We start from the raw sequence: 18,030 nt of genomic DNA, 5'->3' as shown, positions 1-18,030 counted from the left end.
TTTGTTCCAGATGACTATTAAGAATGTCTGTCCTTTCTAGAAGGGATTCTTTTTTTGTTTAGATGATTTATTCTAACAAAATTTGGAATAATTTAGATTTCTGTCAAATGGTTAGTAAACATGAAGATAAAGTTATTTGCAGAACAGGAAGTCTGAAAGGCTACTTTCATTTAATTAGATTAGGTAGCTTTTCATATTGCTCTTATTTCTTTTATCTCAAGTAGCATAGCAAATTTTGCTTCATGAAAGAAATGGTGGAGTACAGTTACTGCAGACATCAGAGCTGCTCCATTATGTCTAGGGCTTTTCCACACCATAGACAAGTCCGTAACTGCATGTAATAATAGCCACCGAGTGTGATTTTGAGATGCTTGAATTAAATACATCTCAGTTTGTGATATATGTCACACCTACTTATCTCTCCACAACTGTGTGCCAGTCAGGCACCAAATTGGAGCTGACCTGCTCAAAATGGAATTAAAAAGATATTTTAAATTTGGCTTTGCTCCTCTGCTTGAGCAGGTTTGCAGGAAGTCAAGGTGCTGTTAGGTCCAGCTAAAGGTACTGTCAGCTTATGGTGGCTTGGTTCCTCCAGGCTGCCCTTAGGCCATGAATCATCCTGTCTCTGCATGTTCCTTCTTTGTCCTAGTGCTCTGAGAACACCGAAAATCTGTGGAACACAGATGAGGACACATCAGGTATCTCCTTTTCAGCACTGATGTCCTTCTGTACCAAATCATCCTGTGCATGAGGGACAGCGGGCAATGGGAAGCTAATACCACCACCTGGATAGCACGCAAGAGCGTCAGCACAGGTAGAATACTACCGGAGCAGAGCCCCACATGGGGCATTTTTCCACTTCCACTCCAGGTTTTGGGCTTGGTTGAGCACATGGTTTCATGTCTGTCACATGCCACTGTCCCCAGGCATGGAGGAACGAATGGAGGGCACCATGAAGTGTCTTGGCTACTTGTCCATTCTACTTAAGACATGCTGTGTCTGGGCTTTCTGCTTAGGCCATTGCTTGGGCACTTTGGACCATGCATCATCCATAAGCACCAGAGGCACTGGGAAGTGCTAGGTGCGGGGACATCACTGGGATTCAGGGTGGCTGGATCAGGATGTCACTTGTATCAAGCACAGCCTGCAGTGACCTCCACCGACATGCACAACACGCATGCCCATGCCTGCGGCTGCCTCCCTGCCGTCTGCAGCAGCACCTTTCCAGCCACCAGACCTTCTCTCTGAAGGCTTCATTTTGCTGCGTGGGTTTCTCCAGCAGGCACCAGTTAAGCTGCTCAGTGAAAGGCTTTCGAAGACGTTCCCCGGTATTTGCGGCTGCTGAGTGTCAAGCGGTGGAAGGGCTTCAGGAGGTTTGTTAGTACTGGCCGACCAGATTCCTGTTTTATGTTTGAAATAGATCTGCAGCTGGTTGGTTAACAAAATATTATGAGCAGGATAACTACCTGAGCCACCTCGCCAAGCCAAAGAGTCATAACGGGGTTCCAGAAAAGCCAATATTAAATCCAGAGACATCAACATTAGTGAAGTAGAACTAAATTATCTCCAGCTGGCTCTGGCTCTTGCCCGAGGCACAGAAATAAGTAGCTCCCTTTAGAAGAAGAGAAGATGAAGGCTGAGTTAATGAGGACCATAACAAAGCTTGTACCTCGGGTCACTTTCTTTTTCCAATTCTACCACGTTCAGTCAATGACCACCTTGCTTGTTCCAGACATCTTCCTCCATATCCTCCCGCGGTGAGGAGGAAAACAGCCAGCAACACCAAGCAGGGTCGGAGAAGTGAGCTGACCTGCTTCCAGGGGAGGGTTGGCTTAGGTGACCTGCAGATGGGCATGATCAGAATTAGCTACAAATGCTTTTAGACTAATGTTGTTAAGCGCAAGTCTTGAAATGCATGGGGAAAATGATACATAAACACTGGCCATTGCTCTTAGGTAAATGCCTTTTAGAATAGCAAAATATGGGCAAACTGGAAATCATCCTTAACTAAACCTGATATTCAGAAATTATCACTGTGTCTGTCTTTCTGGTCAGTTTGTATGATGAAACTGAAGCTAATTTTAGAAGAAATAGAGATTTCAGATGTGAACTGTGTGCTGTTTACTGCTGTGACATATATTTTGTGCTCTCACATCCAGTGTCCTGATTCCACTATTAATTCCAACCAATGTCCACAGAAAACCCTACTCCCCAAATAAATCTATGCATATAAGCAACCTCACCAAAAATGCCTCTCTTTTACTGATACCTCACTTATGATTAGACACCTTTTTCTTGTTTGGAAAGCTTCATGAAATCAAAATGCCCACCAGGTGCAGCACTCTGGGGGAAGAGTTGAACACAAGGCTTTGCTTTTGAGTGAAAGCATGAAGAAAGTTAGGGAAAGCTTCCAGCTGTACACAGAGGTGCAGAAATATGTAGCTACTTACAAGAAGTCTGCGCTTGCCCAGCACTTGGGTGCATACTGATGGGTGTAATGAGGCACGGAAACATAAATTCAGTTGGCCGGGATCATGGGGTGACTAATTTTCCCTATGAGAAGATAGCAGGTGGATTATTTACTGGGCTGCATCTGCAATAAGCAATTAAAGAAAAAAAAAAATCTGTTCCACATCATCCATTTCTTCTTTTCCAGGATACTCCTCCAGCTTGTCTCTCTGATACTGTGACCTGGAGACAAGTCATTTCTCTAATGAGGCTGTGCAAACATCATGTGTTCCAACGTGGAAAGAAGTGGAGATGGCCAGGAGCAACAGGGCACAGTAAGTAACATCCAGAAACATCTCCTGATTCTCTTATTTTGTTTTCTATGAGATTCTGCTTTGTTCCAGTCCAAAATGAATCTATTTCCAGTGACTAGAGAACAGGCATATTAGAGTTGCAAGAAATAAATCTTGGAATCAGCTCTGCTAAATGACTCATATCTCTGCTGCCATCTTGAGTAAGAGGAAAGCCTGAGCATCTGATCAACATTTTGCTGTTTGATTGAACTGCTTGAAGTGGATTTTGTTAAATTAGCCAGGTCAAACTGATACCTGATGTGCAATGTGTTGTGAAGCCTCTGTTTGCACCAGGAAGGGTTACCATGTTCAGCAGTGCTTCGGGGTATCCGTGGCTGAACGATGAGTGTCCTTTTGCTAGTACAAGCTAATAGCAAATGAGATGTAAATGATGCGGTTTATGTGCTCTTCTGCGCCTGCCTCATGCAGTATTAATAGCATGATTTCTTTAAGCCCTGGATGGATTTAATCGCACTGAATTCTGTTCAAAACTATGGTAAATCCAGAATAACCCTGCTTTAGGAGAGCTGATTTCACTAGTGCTGGTGTAGATTTACATGTGCATAGTTAAGAAAATGTTTTTTCCCCCTACATCTGGTCATTTCTCACTGGTGGTCAGCTATGCAGCACCTTGAAGATTTGTCAAAAGATTTTTAAGGTTTGTAGAGATCTCTGATTGCCATTAAAGTATAGTCATAAAAATAATTTTTGAAGATATGGACTTCATTATTTAATTTATGCAACTTGTGGTCTTGGCATAGTAAGTATTGCTTTCTCTGAAAACTCCTTATCATTATTACTTTTGTCTGGGATTTATTTTTCAAGCAAGGATTAGACTAGATTTCTGTAAAAGATTAAATATACAGGAGCAGAAAAGTGTGGTCTAGCAAAGCATAACAGATTGTCGTCTCCAGTGCACGCAGTGAATGTTGGTTGGTTTCTTAACACTTTGAACTAAACTCAGCTATCAGTTATGTCATTATACAACTGCTATACTGGAAATGACTCCATTTATATTGGTGGAGTTACTCCTGATTTATACTTTTGGAAAAGCAAGGTTAAGATTTGACACCTTGTATTCCCAAGTGGATTTTGACTGGCATCAACATGGGGAAGAGCAAAAAATAAGAAGTGCAGAGGGTGTTCACATCAGGTTGTTCACGGAAAATATGAGCAACATGTTGTGCATCATTGATAATGAAAATGCAAAAGGCAAAGAAATGTGTCCAGTTTCCTCCAGTATCACAAAAATTAATAAATCACTCTCTTCCATTAGTTCAAAGTACAATGTAATTGCTGTTTGGCACGAAGTGTTTAAACAACAATGGAACTCTTTGTGATTTTTCTCTGTTTTAGAGAGATTAAAATACAAATATTTCCAGTACAATAAGAAATCATTAAAGCTGGCTGTTGCTTGGGGAAATGTGCCTTATGGCTGTGTTTCCATCAACTCTCCCGGAAAAGAATGGACCTAATTAATGTTGCCTATTCTTCTAAGTAGAAAATTAGGCCAAAAGGCTTAAACAGAATATTGCAACTATTGAATGCATATCATCTATTGCTGCTGGCCTGGTTATTCATGGGGACAAACGTAAGTTAGAAAGTCATAAAGGGGAGTAAGCAGAGGTATTGGAGGTGTCCAGTCAGTATGAATTCAGAATTCATGTGATTAGGCTCGTTATCATCTGAGGAACCAGCTCCTCTCTTTTATATTGTTGTCAATAGTACACAGTTGCAATGATCAGTTCGGAGGCAGAAAGATGAGATAGTCTGTGGTGTAAAAACGGGAAAACAGAGTCCTGGTGGTGATATTTCTCATGCTTTTGTAAGTACCTTTTATATGTGTCAGTGAAATTCTGTTCAAAATGAATCAACATTTCAAATGGATGGTGTTTCCTTCCATTTAAGCTGGTGGTCAGCTTGCTGGATCTGAAGACACAGCTAAATTATTTTCAGTAATTGCCATAGACTCTCCTCTTTTGCATAAAGGAATCAGTACTGTAGGTCAGTTGCTTGGCGCCTCTTTAAATTAAAATGGTTAGAGGCATTATTAAACTCCCTCATACACAGTGCATCTGGATTCAGGTGCATCTCATAACATAGTAGCCTGATCCAGCAGGAAAGATGCATCTGGGATTGAAGGTATCTGGCTTCTGCTTCCAGCAGCTTCCTGGGCAGCTTTCTTCACTCTTCAGTTTTCCTTCCTAGCTTTTGTCTGCTTGCTTATTGTAGGCAGGGCCTGGTTCTTTATTTCTGAACAGCACCTGGTCTGGAAGAATCCACCCCCTAAGAGCTGCTGAAATATGAATAAGAGCAATAAAGAGCCTTTTCCCTCTGCTAATATTTCATGGGTGTTTTTATGCAGAATTTTGGCCTGGGGAAAAGTATAATTGGCAGGCAGCTTTTAACTGGGAGGCCACACTGACCTATTTCAGCATAGGACCACAGAATAACAAACCCATGTTATGCTCTAAACATAACTGAAATCAGAAGTGAAGCCTGGGTTTGAGAGCTCCTCCAGGATTTAACTTTTTTTTTTTCCTGAAATATCTAGGGGGAAAAAAAAAAAAACAGAGGGACAGAGGTCAGGTTCTTCCACATGGGCAATGGAAAAGTAGCTGAAGCTGGGAATTTGAGTGTATTATCTGGTATTGCTGTGCCTCCGCAGATCATCCCATTAACACCGTTCCTGCCCCTCCTCCCCCCTACACACGGGTTCCTAAAAGTAATTATCTCCAGTCACCTATAAGCACTTTTATATATAGGCACGAAGGCTTGCACTTCCTTGTGGCTACCAAGTTTCTGAGACCTCCGTCTTCTGCCAAAGTCCTAATGGCCTGAAAGTGCTGTTTGCAGGCTGGGCAGATGCCTGTTTTGAGCACGTTCAGGCTGGATGGGAACCCTTGGTGCAGGTGATGAGCCTGACCATGGGCTGCAGGGTCGGTCTCGTTCACTGATGTTTTATTAGTTACAGGACAACTCAGAATCACAGGTGTCAAGTGAGTCATCAGTCGTACCAGGTAATTTGTCACTCCTTGGCATGAGGAAAAGCAGGATGAGACCCAGGTCCTCCTTACCAGCTTGTTGGCTTTTCTGCAAATGGAAAAAGCTGAATCTACACATTTAACTTCAGGTTAAGGGTTCTGCAATGCCAGTCACAGCATAAACCCAGGACAGGGCAGGGCAGGGCTTCCCAGCCCCTTTTACTCTTGGCAATGATAATCCAGCAGGCAAAGCAAGGATGTTCAACAGTCTTATGGTCACTGCTTGGTCCTGGCGAGGCGGTGGGTGTTCAAAGGCAGTGGAGAGGGACAAAAGATGGGAACGATGACTTTTATATCCATGTGGCTCTGCTGGTAGTTAGTTCTCGAACCATTGCAAAATCCTAATGCCATAAGACATTGAATATTCTCTTCTTTCTCTCTCAAGACGTATAGTAAATGTCACTGCCTTAAAAATTTTTTTTTGTTTGTTTCTACTTTACAGCAAGTAACCCCGAGACAATGATTCAGTGAGACTGATGGGATTTTTTTCTCCCTGAGATTGCTGTTGCACAAGCAGAAGTACCAACAGCTCCATGGTAAGTGCCCTGACTCTCAAGGTAAGACAGTGCTGAGCTTTCCAGGAGCTTTTCTTCAGACTGACTGAATGACCAAGTTGGGGGGAGAAGGGGAATGAGGAAAACTTTTCTTTTTTTTTTTATTTTAATTCTTGCAATTCAGTGTGGAGCAGCATGGACTGCAGGACTGACAGAAATGTCTTGCAAAACATTGTCATTATTTAGAAATTGAAGTTTGGGGTGAGACATTCCCCCCCCCCCCCAACCCTCACTTCCCTTTTACTCTTAGGCAAAAGCAGACAATCATGAAATTATTCAGGCTGAGAACAACCTCAGCATCTGGAGACTTGCAGATGGTCATTTTTGATTCAGCGAACTGGCCGGAGGGTGCTGTGGGTTGTTTTGTCTTTGATTCAGCCTAAAACATTGCGGTCATAGTAATAATAACAAAAAAGAATCTCTTTCCAAGTAGGGCCGTGATGAACAGAGATGAGCTTTCTCCTTCGTTGCGTTCTTCTCAAGCTGGTTCCCTGAGCTATCAGACATGTTGGGTGGAAACTTCCATTAAAATGGAGAGCAAAGTCCACACTGGTTTCTGCACTGCAATATTATACCCATCAGCCTCTCTTAGATAAATACGTACCATTGCATGGGCTCAAATTTAGGAAGGATCTTGCTTGTTAGATGACTGACGCAGGGCTGAGGCAGAGCTAGATGACTGAGAAACTTGGTTCAAATCCATGAGGTCATTCAGATAAAATTAAGATTTTTGTGCATTTATTTTTGTGCATCCAGTAAGTACATCCCTTTGGATTAGATTTAGGCAAGATCCTAATACTTTCTGAATTCATGTAGTCTTATTAAACTAAGTGGCTGAGATTATGACCTGTAATAACCTACTGATTTCAGTGCTATTCCCTCATGAAAGAGCTGGTTCAGTGTGACCACTGGTTATGTAAACCGGTCAGCAGCATAAATACGTCTACAAGATCTGTTCCTGAGATTGTGATGCTTATTATGCATTTGGGTTCAGACAATTTGCTAAAGAGTCTGCATTGGGGGAATTTTGACACTGTGACTATCTGTGAGAAAAAAAGGGATCGTGCCATTTGCAGGCTAACTCCAATTTTGAAATATTTCATGTACTCTTTAAGATATGCAATCAGTCTAATTAAAGACATATGTGTAAAATGCAGCCTGTATGACAGATATAAGGAAAACATACTTTTGCATGTGAGTGGTAAAGCCAGCAGCCACAAATACCTCTCCGTTTCGGTAGCCTCAAAAATGCATCCACAAATATTATTCATCTCAGTGGTCTGCAAAGATTTATCAGGGGTTATAACTTCCTGAAAACATCTGTGAAACTAGAAATTTAGCATATGTATGTATTTGTCACTCAGTAAACAGTCACTTTCTTTTACTATACCCACTAGTCTAAGAGAGCAGCAATTATGAGTAAGGCAGTCAGGAAGAAACTGAAGTGTTCAAAAACGGTATGATGGGGAAAATATAGCTTGATGTTTACAATAATTTCTCCAATTTAAAGTCATAAAAAAAGCATCCCTCCAAGATGTCAATATGTTTACTTACCACTTTTTTGTGGGAGAATCTTTTAGGAAGAAAATCCCTCTGAATTTGCCCCAAATACTCTTAAAATAGCTTCTTCTTTTGCATAAGGAAGGCAAAACATACCTACCTATAGATGAATGGAGTGATCTTGAAACGCCAGGAATAGAGTAAGATGCATCTGGTGTTCATTGACTTAGAAGAACCGCTTCTTGGCTCGAGGACGTTGTTGAACCACTATTTTAGATCGGATTTCATCACAGTCGCTAAGGCATTTTTTAAAGATACGCCTACTACAAAAAGGAAAAAGTCTTTATGGGATGTATGGCTGCTAGTTTCTTGGAGATGATAGGCACTCTAGATCGTGCTGAAGACCGTAAGGGTACAAATATACGTCCTAACCAACACCAGTGATTCTGTCTAGTTTCACAGATATGGGACAGCCTTTAACGTTACTCAGAGCTTTGGTTCTTGACAGAACCACAGGATAAGCTAGTGAATGACATTGCTGGGTTAAATATTTGCTGAAAATACTCATTTTCTCTCTGTTAGTCTGGCTGAAATGGATGATTTATAATGACTACTTGTGGATACGTGACTGTAGGGGGGAAAGAAGTAGTGATTCCCAGGGACGACTGTGTTTCCTCATCTACTGCTTTAAAAGCAGATAAAATGGATATTGCTCGTGTTCCAGTTCTCTAGGCTAAACTGTCTTTTTAAACTAATTTTTCTCATGCTTCTTTTTGGCTTGTCGCTTTGACGTTATCCATTAAGACTCATACCTTTTGCCCCCCAAGCCGCATTCATTTTGATAAGATAATCATTTTAGATAATCCATCATTAGAAGATCAGTATTTCTTTAGGCGAGTGCCTGTTTCAGCTTTCTGATCCCCTGCATAAACGGGAGGCTGTTTTCTAGTGCAGTCGATGCACGTGGGCTGAAGATGTGCTCTTTCAGTCCTTTCCTGCTGACGACCTCCAAGGAGAACTTTGTGTCTGGGCAAGATCAGACACACAAATGTATAATGGATTATTTCAGTCAAAGTAAACTTGGCCTGGTTTTCTTGAAGTGGTATGTCTTCTGAGCTCTTTACCCTTGCATTTGATGGCTCTATTTTGCGCTATCAGACAGGCTATTCAGAGGTGTTCAAATATTCCTTCTTCTCTGTAACTGCGTGAACGCTTCAAAAAAATAGAAGGAAACTCATCTGACTTTCCAGTGGTCCCTCTGGCAATTCCCATGAGAATATTCAGCTGGTCTTCAATGGTTTCCATTTGTCTGATGTGCCCAGCTGAAAATGTTCACCTCAATGCCTAGTGTAGCTGAGAGCTTACCTGGTAGCTGAGGCAGCACCAAACGCAGGGTTTTGGGATGATCGTTGTTTTATCACTAGCTTTTGTTTTCAGAAGTGCCAGCAGACCTCAGTTAAGAGGCGAGCCTGATTAAATTACGTTTTGTAACATTCCAGAGAAAAAGAGAATCCTTAACTGGAAAAGCTCGCTCTTAAATAGATGAGTTGGAAAAAGATATGGGGGCAACGGGAAACCAGAGTCACAATTAAGGGAAGTGATGTGGTTGAACATTTTACTTAGAAAACAACACCAGAAGGAGTAATTTGGAGGAATTTCACATTTGTTCTGAGCTATTAATTTGTCTGAAGAATAGTGAGGTTAGAAAATCTAGGGGAGAAAAAGAAGAACAGAAACCAAAACTACGCAACAAAATGGTGAACGGTTTCCTTATTTCCCTGATAGAAACGTTGATTTCAGCTCTTCAGTTTACCATAACATAGATGACAATTCAGATGATTACAGCCAAAGGTCAGCTCACACGCTTGATGCTTCTCTTGATCTGAGCCACATCTTTTGATCTTTCCTCATATAATGCAAATATGACATGAAGATACAGAGGGGGATGGAATCAATAGCTTAGTACCAAAACAGTGGATTTTAGAGAAATCTGAATCCTCGTGGTGGTAATGTATCCAGTCAGCTTCAGCTGGATGTACATTTCTCCACAGAACCTTAAAACATCAAAGAACACCAGCAAAAGGGGAAGACACTTGCAAAGGCAGAGCTGGGAGTTTGTAAAATAAAAACAAAAATGTGGAAGATTACATTTTAAGATACATGAGCATGACTTTGATAGAAGAGTACCTTTTAAAAAGGTGCTTTGTATAATAAAAAGATATTGTAAAATAATGAAGACACCCCCCTGAAATGGAAAGAACAACAGCAACCCGAAACACTCCTCATGCTTTCAACGTGAGATGGGAGTTTGCACTCCTAACCTCCCACATGGCATCTGTGTCTTGAATAGCTTTTCTGTTTTCTCTTTAACTGAGCTAATGACAGATCTGAAGAAGTGCCAACACTTCAACCAAAAAAGCATGAAGCATCAGGGACGTCATTCGCAGCGGAGACGGGAGTTGTAGCAAACGCGGTTTTGGAGGTCGGTTACTCCTGACTAATGGAACATTGTTTTCAGCCAGAAAAGCCAAAAAACTGGTGGCCACTTTCTGCCTAATGCTCCTTAGTGCTTTGAACTGCTTAAGTTAATCCCAGAGCTGTGCTATGGACAAATAATGGCTTTCACGTCCCTTGGGTCTTTGGGGTTTGCCACATGGGACATGAGTTTCCACCTACTTATAGAAGGTAAAACAAAGCTGCTCATGGACCGAGCAGAAAGAAAGTAGCCAAGGACCTGAAATTTTGGTCAGAAGCCAATACCGTGATTGATGCCTGGCAAACAAAAATTTACAAAATATTTTGTTTCTGTTCCTTCAGTACTTTCCACTTTGTTCTTTTCTAAATCTTTTGATTTCCCTCTCTTCTTTTGTTTTAAAGTTTGATTTGAAATGAGAAGTCATTTCAAAGCAAACAAACATTCTCCCCCCACCCCAAGTATTTAATAAAGAAATTTGTTCCCTTTTTTCAAAACTGATTTCAAGTGTTGATGAACTAACATTTTTCAGGAAAGAAAAAACCCAAGAAGTTCTCTGAAATATCACCAGGGAATTCTCACTGATGGATGTGTTTGTTGATGTGAGGAAAAATTAGCAGTTTCAGAAATATTGCTGGTGTTTCCTCTTTCTGAGAATTTATTCCTGCTTGTGGAAAACAAAGAAGAGAGATTCCAGCTAATTCAGCCTGGTGTGTGCAGGGTCAGGTGTTTGCTGCAAAGTGTTTGCCAGTAAGGAACAGGTTTGCAAAGGGAATCAGACTTGAGAAGACCCCATGGAGCTTGGGAAATGAGTGGAAGAACCATCAAGGGAGCTCAGCTATTCCTTAGGTGGCCAAAAAAAGGGATTTATTTCCAAAACACCAGTGACTTGTAGTTACACAAGAATATCTTTGCAGATCTAACCATTAATCTCTGTAGGAGCTCCTGTTCCTCAACAGATTTGATATTCAGGCTATTTCATTTTTAGGAAACTTAATGAGCACTCAGTGCTTCTGAAGTTCTGGCCTTAGCCAAATATGCCCTAGCCAAGATTGAAAGTTATATGAACTCCGAGAGAATAAACCATCAGGTTAACCTTTGGTCACTGGAAGAATGTAAAACATCTCAGATTTATTCCCCAAATCCAATCCAAGTTCCACCCGAGCTGAACAGTCAGTACAACACTGACATAACTGGGAATTTCACAAATTCACCAGCTTGAAGCTGTTGCTGGCACTGGGGGCTTTGTGTGATTTGTGCTTGACAGTTCCTAAAGACCAGAATCCATCATTCAAACCTGGTGGAAAACGCGTCCAAACCCCAGAAAGTTTAAAAACAAAGCAAAACATCATCCTGAAGGAATTTGTTCCGCATAGTGATTAGAGTCTGTCTAGCTCTCTGTTTTCCCCAAAAGGCTGCGAGGGAAGATTAAATTTAATTGATCTAAACCAAAAATGATTAATTACTAAATGAATGTGTTAGGCAGCAGTGAAGCAAAATAAGTTTGTCTGGAGAGAAAGGAGACACGATCTGATCATCACACCTTTTGCTTTTATCTGCTCGGTTCACATGGTAAGAAGGTGTGGTGCTTGGGGAGAAACTGCGGTACAGCTTGCCAGTGAGGCAGGTGACTTCCTCAAAACACCAAAATCTATGTGGCTGCATCTTCATCGCTTGCACCATTATGTTAGGACAAGTATCTGTCCTGGGGCTGGCTCCAGCCCCAGGACTGGAGCAAGCTGATCATGAACATGCAGAAGGATCCATTTGCCTGAACAAATCTTACATCTGTTAGTAATCCCACAGCCTGAATTGCATCTGAAGCATTTGAAGATGGTTGTTGGTAGGGAATGCAGAAAGAAGAAAACTAGAATCTCCTTCTTTAACTTTTTTTCAGCTGTTTTCCTTCTGGTTCAAAATAACACAGCCAGAGTTGTTTTTTTTCACAGCAGGTACTGTTGCGTACTCCACCTTCAGTGTCTCTGTTCCTCCAGCAAAGGAGGTATCTTTCTGCATGATGGGTGATATATTATTCCATATCTATCACTGGGACTTGAAGAAGGTTGTACGGCTAATGTCATCCCTGCTGTAGATACCAAACTGTAAGTCAGTCTGGAGACAGCACGTGTCCTGATTCAGGTTTTGTTCACCACCTCAGGATGTGACTCACTGGCCTGATTGTTGGCCCTGCTCCAGAAATTTGTTCTCTCTCTCTAAACAATCCCAGTCTTGATGAGTCTGGACTCCGAAGGATCTCTAGCATGTCAGGAGGACTTTGAGCCAGAACTGAGCCACTGCTACTGAAGTGTGGGTTTCTGGCAGGGGATGAAAGGAGCGCTAATGCAAAACTGCCACCAAGCCAAAACCAAGATTTATTGAGGGTTTTGGCTAACTCTTTTTTTGGGCCACGTTGCTACTTGGTCATTTGCCATTAGCTTTAATGGGAATGCTATTACCTGGGGGTGGTGTGGCCTTCTGAGAGCTGTAGCAGTAAGCGAGTGGCTTGAGAGGAGACAGAACTGGGTGCTGTGTTGTGCTGAGCTCTATGTCCCTGAACGAGGCCGAGCTGTTGCAGGGAAAGAAGGCAACTTTTAGGAGACTCCCTGGCTCTGAGCAATTCCTGAGCAACCTGTGTGCTGACCTGGCATGCAGCGAGGGGAAAAGCAGTCCACCTTGAGCATGAAGTCATATGTAAGAAAACCCAAATTCTGTCTCAGTAATTGTCCCTTTCCATTGCACAGAAGGCAAAAAAATCCTGGAGATGATGACGAGCACTGAAATGATCAGCTGGTGTAGTCCCGGGTAGCAGAAGGCTGGCTTCATCTCTGCAGGCATCCCTGTCTACTCTGTGTTTCTAGGCCATCAGATGTCCCATCGGCACTGACACCTGCCAGCTCTGCTATGTTGTTTGTGTCACAGGTGAGCTGATGACCCCCAGATCTCAACCCCATTGCGCTCAGCAAAACCCAAAATCCATTAGCAAAAGTAGTGCTCAACCCAGGTCTACCTCAAATGTTTCTTTTAAAAGCTGTTTCATGGCATACTCACTGCCCTAGGACCTACTAAGAGTGGGGGGTAAGGCTGGAGCCACAGCTCATCTCCCCATCCTTGCTCACTTATACATCTCCCTTTCGCAGCACTGGAAGTATTAAATAATTTGACTTTGATTGAGTAATTTGTCTCTGCTGGAGGCAAACTCATGAAGTGGATGAAGCTGGAAGTGATTGATGGTGGTCTGTGTCGCTGTACCTGGCAGTACCAGCCTGCCGTTCCCCGGTTGTATTCTGAAGCCTTTGCAAATGGTGAGTCACATTTTCTCCACCTGTCCCACGTGGTTTTTGGGCTTACCTGGCAGGGATGCAGCCGCGGGGCCGTAGCTGGGAGCTGTGCCCGCACGAGGCCACCGTGGGGACGCGGCCCAGTCGTCAGCATGGATTCCTGTGTCCCCCCACCAAGAGGCCACCACCGCAGTGGAGAGGAAGACCTGGTGTAACTGCCGTTCTGCTTTTAAACGTACAGTAAGTTTAAAGCACTGTAAATGAATTGTCCTGATGCTTTCTCAAAAAACTTTAAGATGTTGCCCAAGACTTTTCCTAAACTGTTTTTATTCTACAAAAACTTACCACACTGACACAACACTTTTAGGAGATTGGATAATTGGAAGACCAACTGGCCCCTCACTACACAGTAAAAATCACAGCGCTGGAAATGTTTGTGGTAATACGAAATACCCGACAATGTCAAGACAGATTTTGCTGCTAGCTCCATCGCAAGTCTCATCCAGTGTTACGTGCGTCACACCATAAGAAATTATACACAAGAAAGGAGGAACTGATTTAATAGACATCTGGTCTGGATAAATTTGTCATGTCTGCAGTTGTGATTATATGCTAATGATCTGGTTTCACACTTCTTATAATTTCAGCAGCATAGTGTTTCTAATTACATGTTACCACAAGTAAAGTCCTTGTTGGCTTCTGTATTTCCAATAGTGTTTTTATCCAGACACCATCTCTCTAAGTAGGTAATTTTATGGACAGTGGTGAATTTATACTCACAGACACTACAAGGTCAGGAGAGCGTTGTAACTGTGTTACTTTTCAAACGGAGAAAATCTTCAAACCTGTGGTGGTAAGGCTTTTAATTGTGCAGTATAGTCTCACTTTCCTTTAAAAAATAGGATCCATAAATGTCATAGCTTGAAAATATCTATTCATATCACTTACCTTGCCAAAGAAATGTTGCTCCTAACAGCATGATCTTGGTATTTAGTATTGTCTCTTAATTAATCAGGGTTCTTATCTTTCTTGTGCTTTACCTTGTCTAATAAACAATCCCAAAGGCATCTGTTCTTATTTCTAGGAATAAGTGTGTTGTCTTATTGAAACCATGTGTTTGTCAGAGCTTGCCCTCTGTCCTCTCCACGGTATATATAAGAAACCACACAGATTAATTCAGGTCTCTCAGAGCACTATCTTTGAAAATTCGGACTATTTTTATTAAACATAACTCTGCTTTTTCCTCCCTTTTCCCCGTTCTCCTGCCCCCTCCAGCTATCTCTAGCCTCACTGAAATGCAGCTGTGGGCAGTCAAAAAGGAATAAATGGAAAACATATTAGAAAGAGGCTTGTCTCCATATGGAGGGTGATTAACATCCATTTGAAAACTGGGAAGACGGAGTTTTACTGTACAGTTTTTACCCCTACACCTAAGATACCCCTACACCTAAGAGAGCTGCCAGATCTCTGCCCCGTGGTAGAGCTCAAATCCTGGAAACAGCATCGCAGCAGAGCACTGTTGGTCAACCTCACCCCTGATGCAAAGAAAAGAAAGTTTCCTCCACGGTACACAGCAGAAAAGGATCTAAATCTCCCCCTTAATCCTTCCTCACTGATGTCCTTCTCCATGAAGGATTTGCAGTTTCTCCTGTCCCCCAAGTGCTTTTTGCATGCTTGTCATGTGTTTCTACCTGAGACCAACCTAGGCTGACGTGCGTGACTTGGACCCTCTGGGAGATGCTGGTGGGAAGAGCGAAGGGTACGGTGGCTCGTCGCCTCTTGGGGGGTTGACCACAGCCCTCAGAGCCAAGCAAGCACCAGCCCTCCCCCCCCCAGCCACCTGCCTGGTTCCTGCATCAAAGGGAGCATTTTCAAGGGCAGATTTATATGTCTAACACTTGCTTGAAGTCAACTGGAGGCTCAGCTCCCCAGGCAGCCTGGTCTGTCAGGTAAAATAATTATAGGGTATTGAAGAAATCAGTTAGAGATCATCTCGCTCTTGGCTAGGACAGGTGTCTGCTTCATGATAATGAATGGTGCTGACTGGATGTGAGGGCACCTCAAAGCGAGCTAGTTTTCTCCTGATGTTAATAAAACTCAGTCTCAGCATCGAATGGCTCAGTCTAATTGCAGCTGTGACTCAGAAGGTGCAGTATGAAAACAGGGAGAGAAAAAATAAGAAACTTTTCAGATCTCAGCAAATTTCGGTAATGTTCAGGGCGGCTTTTGTGCTGGAGTGGTTTGGAACAACGTGCTGACATCTGTTTGAGATATATAGAAATGTGCATGTAGTATCACTGCAGCACCACCTTCAATAACAAGTCAGTTGTGATGGGGCATTGAAAGCCTGATCCTGAACTGAGAAATTTGCACTAAAACCTTTCCTCGTTCCCAGAATGAGAAATGTTTGAGCAAGCCCTCACCACCCAGCAGTCTTTGGAAATGAGCCTTAACCCTTGCTTTGGACCGAGGGACCGAGAACATGGAGGGATTTTCAAACCCAATGCCTGCTGACCACAGGCCTCTGAACCCATGGTCTTCTCTCCGGGCCACAACTCTCCAAAAGCATGGTGAGTACCAGTAGGGCTATTTTAATGGCCAGGAACCCATACAGATCCCATTGGAACTGTAGAAATCAGTCTGAGTGTCCTTGCGTAACTGCAAGAGTAACAGGGTGCTGAGAATGAGGCAGGACTGTGCCCATAGCTCAGTTCACAAAAATGTGCCAGATTAATAGGCATAATCATGACTGACATTGAGTAAGAGGCAAGAATGACTAATCAGATGCTAACTTAGCTGATGCTGGCATTACTGAGAGCCTGGGGGCATAGTCCAAGGATAAAAACATAACTTCTTATCTAACCAAGGAGTCATTTGTGCACCACTAGTTACAGTGTGTTCTTAAAAAAGGAAAGAAGGAAAAAAATATCTATTGCACATGAAATTATTTTATGCCCCACAAATGATAAGAAAATAAAGCTAAATGTTCCTTCATCCAATCTTTATAGGGGAAAAGCCCATCTACAGTTAACACGTTGCAAAGTCTACTTACTGTATGTACCAGGATGCGGACAAGTCCTGGCAGCCTGCATGTAACACTGGGATTGTGTAGATGAAATCAAAATGAGTGTATCTAAGATATTTCAAAACCCAGTTCGGGGATATTTCTTGCTATTTGGAGTTTGCTAGGATACACAGGGCCGCCCTACTCCTCAGTTCAGTGAGAGTTCAGGCAGTCTGGCAAGCCTCTCCTTTTGGCCAAGGCTCTTTTTCTGGCAACACATCTCTCTATTTCTCAAGACTCTTCTCTTCTCCAGATTCAACAGGATGTTGAACTGGATCTAATAGAACAGCTCATGGAAAGGAAAGGATCTCTGACACACAACAACGTCACTGGAGAGGGAACGGTAATGTCAAGGAAGGTGCCTGGAAGATGAAACCAGGAGTAAACCAACCACTTCAAGCTATATCGCATTAGTGAAATGCATGACTGTGTTTTATTTGCAGTAAAACTCGTGACTCTTAACAATGAAAGAACTTTCTGTGCAAAATTCAATAATATAAAAAAAACCAGAGTCCTATGGGAGAAACTGGAATTGCACTTCCAAGAGACGGGCCTTTCCCAGAAAAGCCCAGCATGGGTCAGCATGAAATGCAACACCACACACTTGCTTGGGAGTCTGTCTGATTACTTCCAGCCTTTTCCATTTTCCTCACTTGCCATCGCTTGAAACCTTCTGCCCTAACAACCTACAGCTGCAACCAAGCTCTTGCTTGCTGGGAGCTCTGTGACACCGTGGCTGGCCTTGGGCCGGGAGGGGGAAGACCTGGGTGATGGGGATGGTGGATGGTGGATGAGGGTGACATCATTTCTCCTCAGCCTAGCGGGGAGGGTAAAAGCATGAAGCTGGCTGTGACAAGCCCTCATGTTTCCCTTCAGTAACTCAAGGTGTGATCCAATGAGCATCACCGCATCTGGTGTCTCCTGGCAGTGTCACAGGCTCTGAGTGCCGACCTACCTTTAACCTTTAGCCAGCTGTGACACTGACTCATTTTCTTCTCCAGCTTCAAGTGACATCACCCGGTCTTTCTCCAAGGGGTGGTAGCTGGTAGCCGAGAAAGGTAATATCGACGCGGCACGGGCGTTTTTTTGACGTGACCACTGCTCTGCCCTGGAAGAGCAGCTCATGTGTGTGAACGCCTCTCCGCAGCCCTTTTCAAAATGTTTGCACAGGGACAGTCATAAACCATGCCGTATTGACCCAAAGATGCAATCCAAGTTGTTTGAGTCTAGGCCTTATCTACATCACATTATCAGGACTCAGAGCCCAGATGCACCCCGGGAAGGGAGGGGACTGCGCGTGAGAGAGAGGGAAAGGC

The sequence above is a fragment of the Apteryx mantelli genome, chromosome 10, assembly GCF_036417845.1.
Source record: "Apteryx mantelli isolate bAptMan1 chromosome 10, bAptMan1.hap1, whole genome shotgun sequence".
NCBI classification, from domain to species: domain Eukaryota; kingdom Metazoa; phylum Chordata; class Aves; order Apterygiformes; family Apterygidae; genus Apteryx; species Apteryx mantelli.
This window is presented reverse-complemented; position numbering follows the sequence as displayed.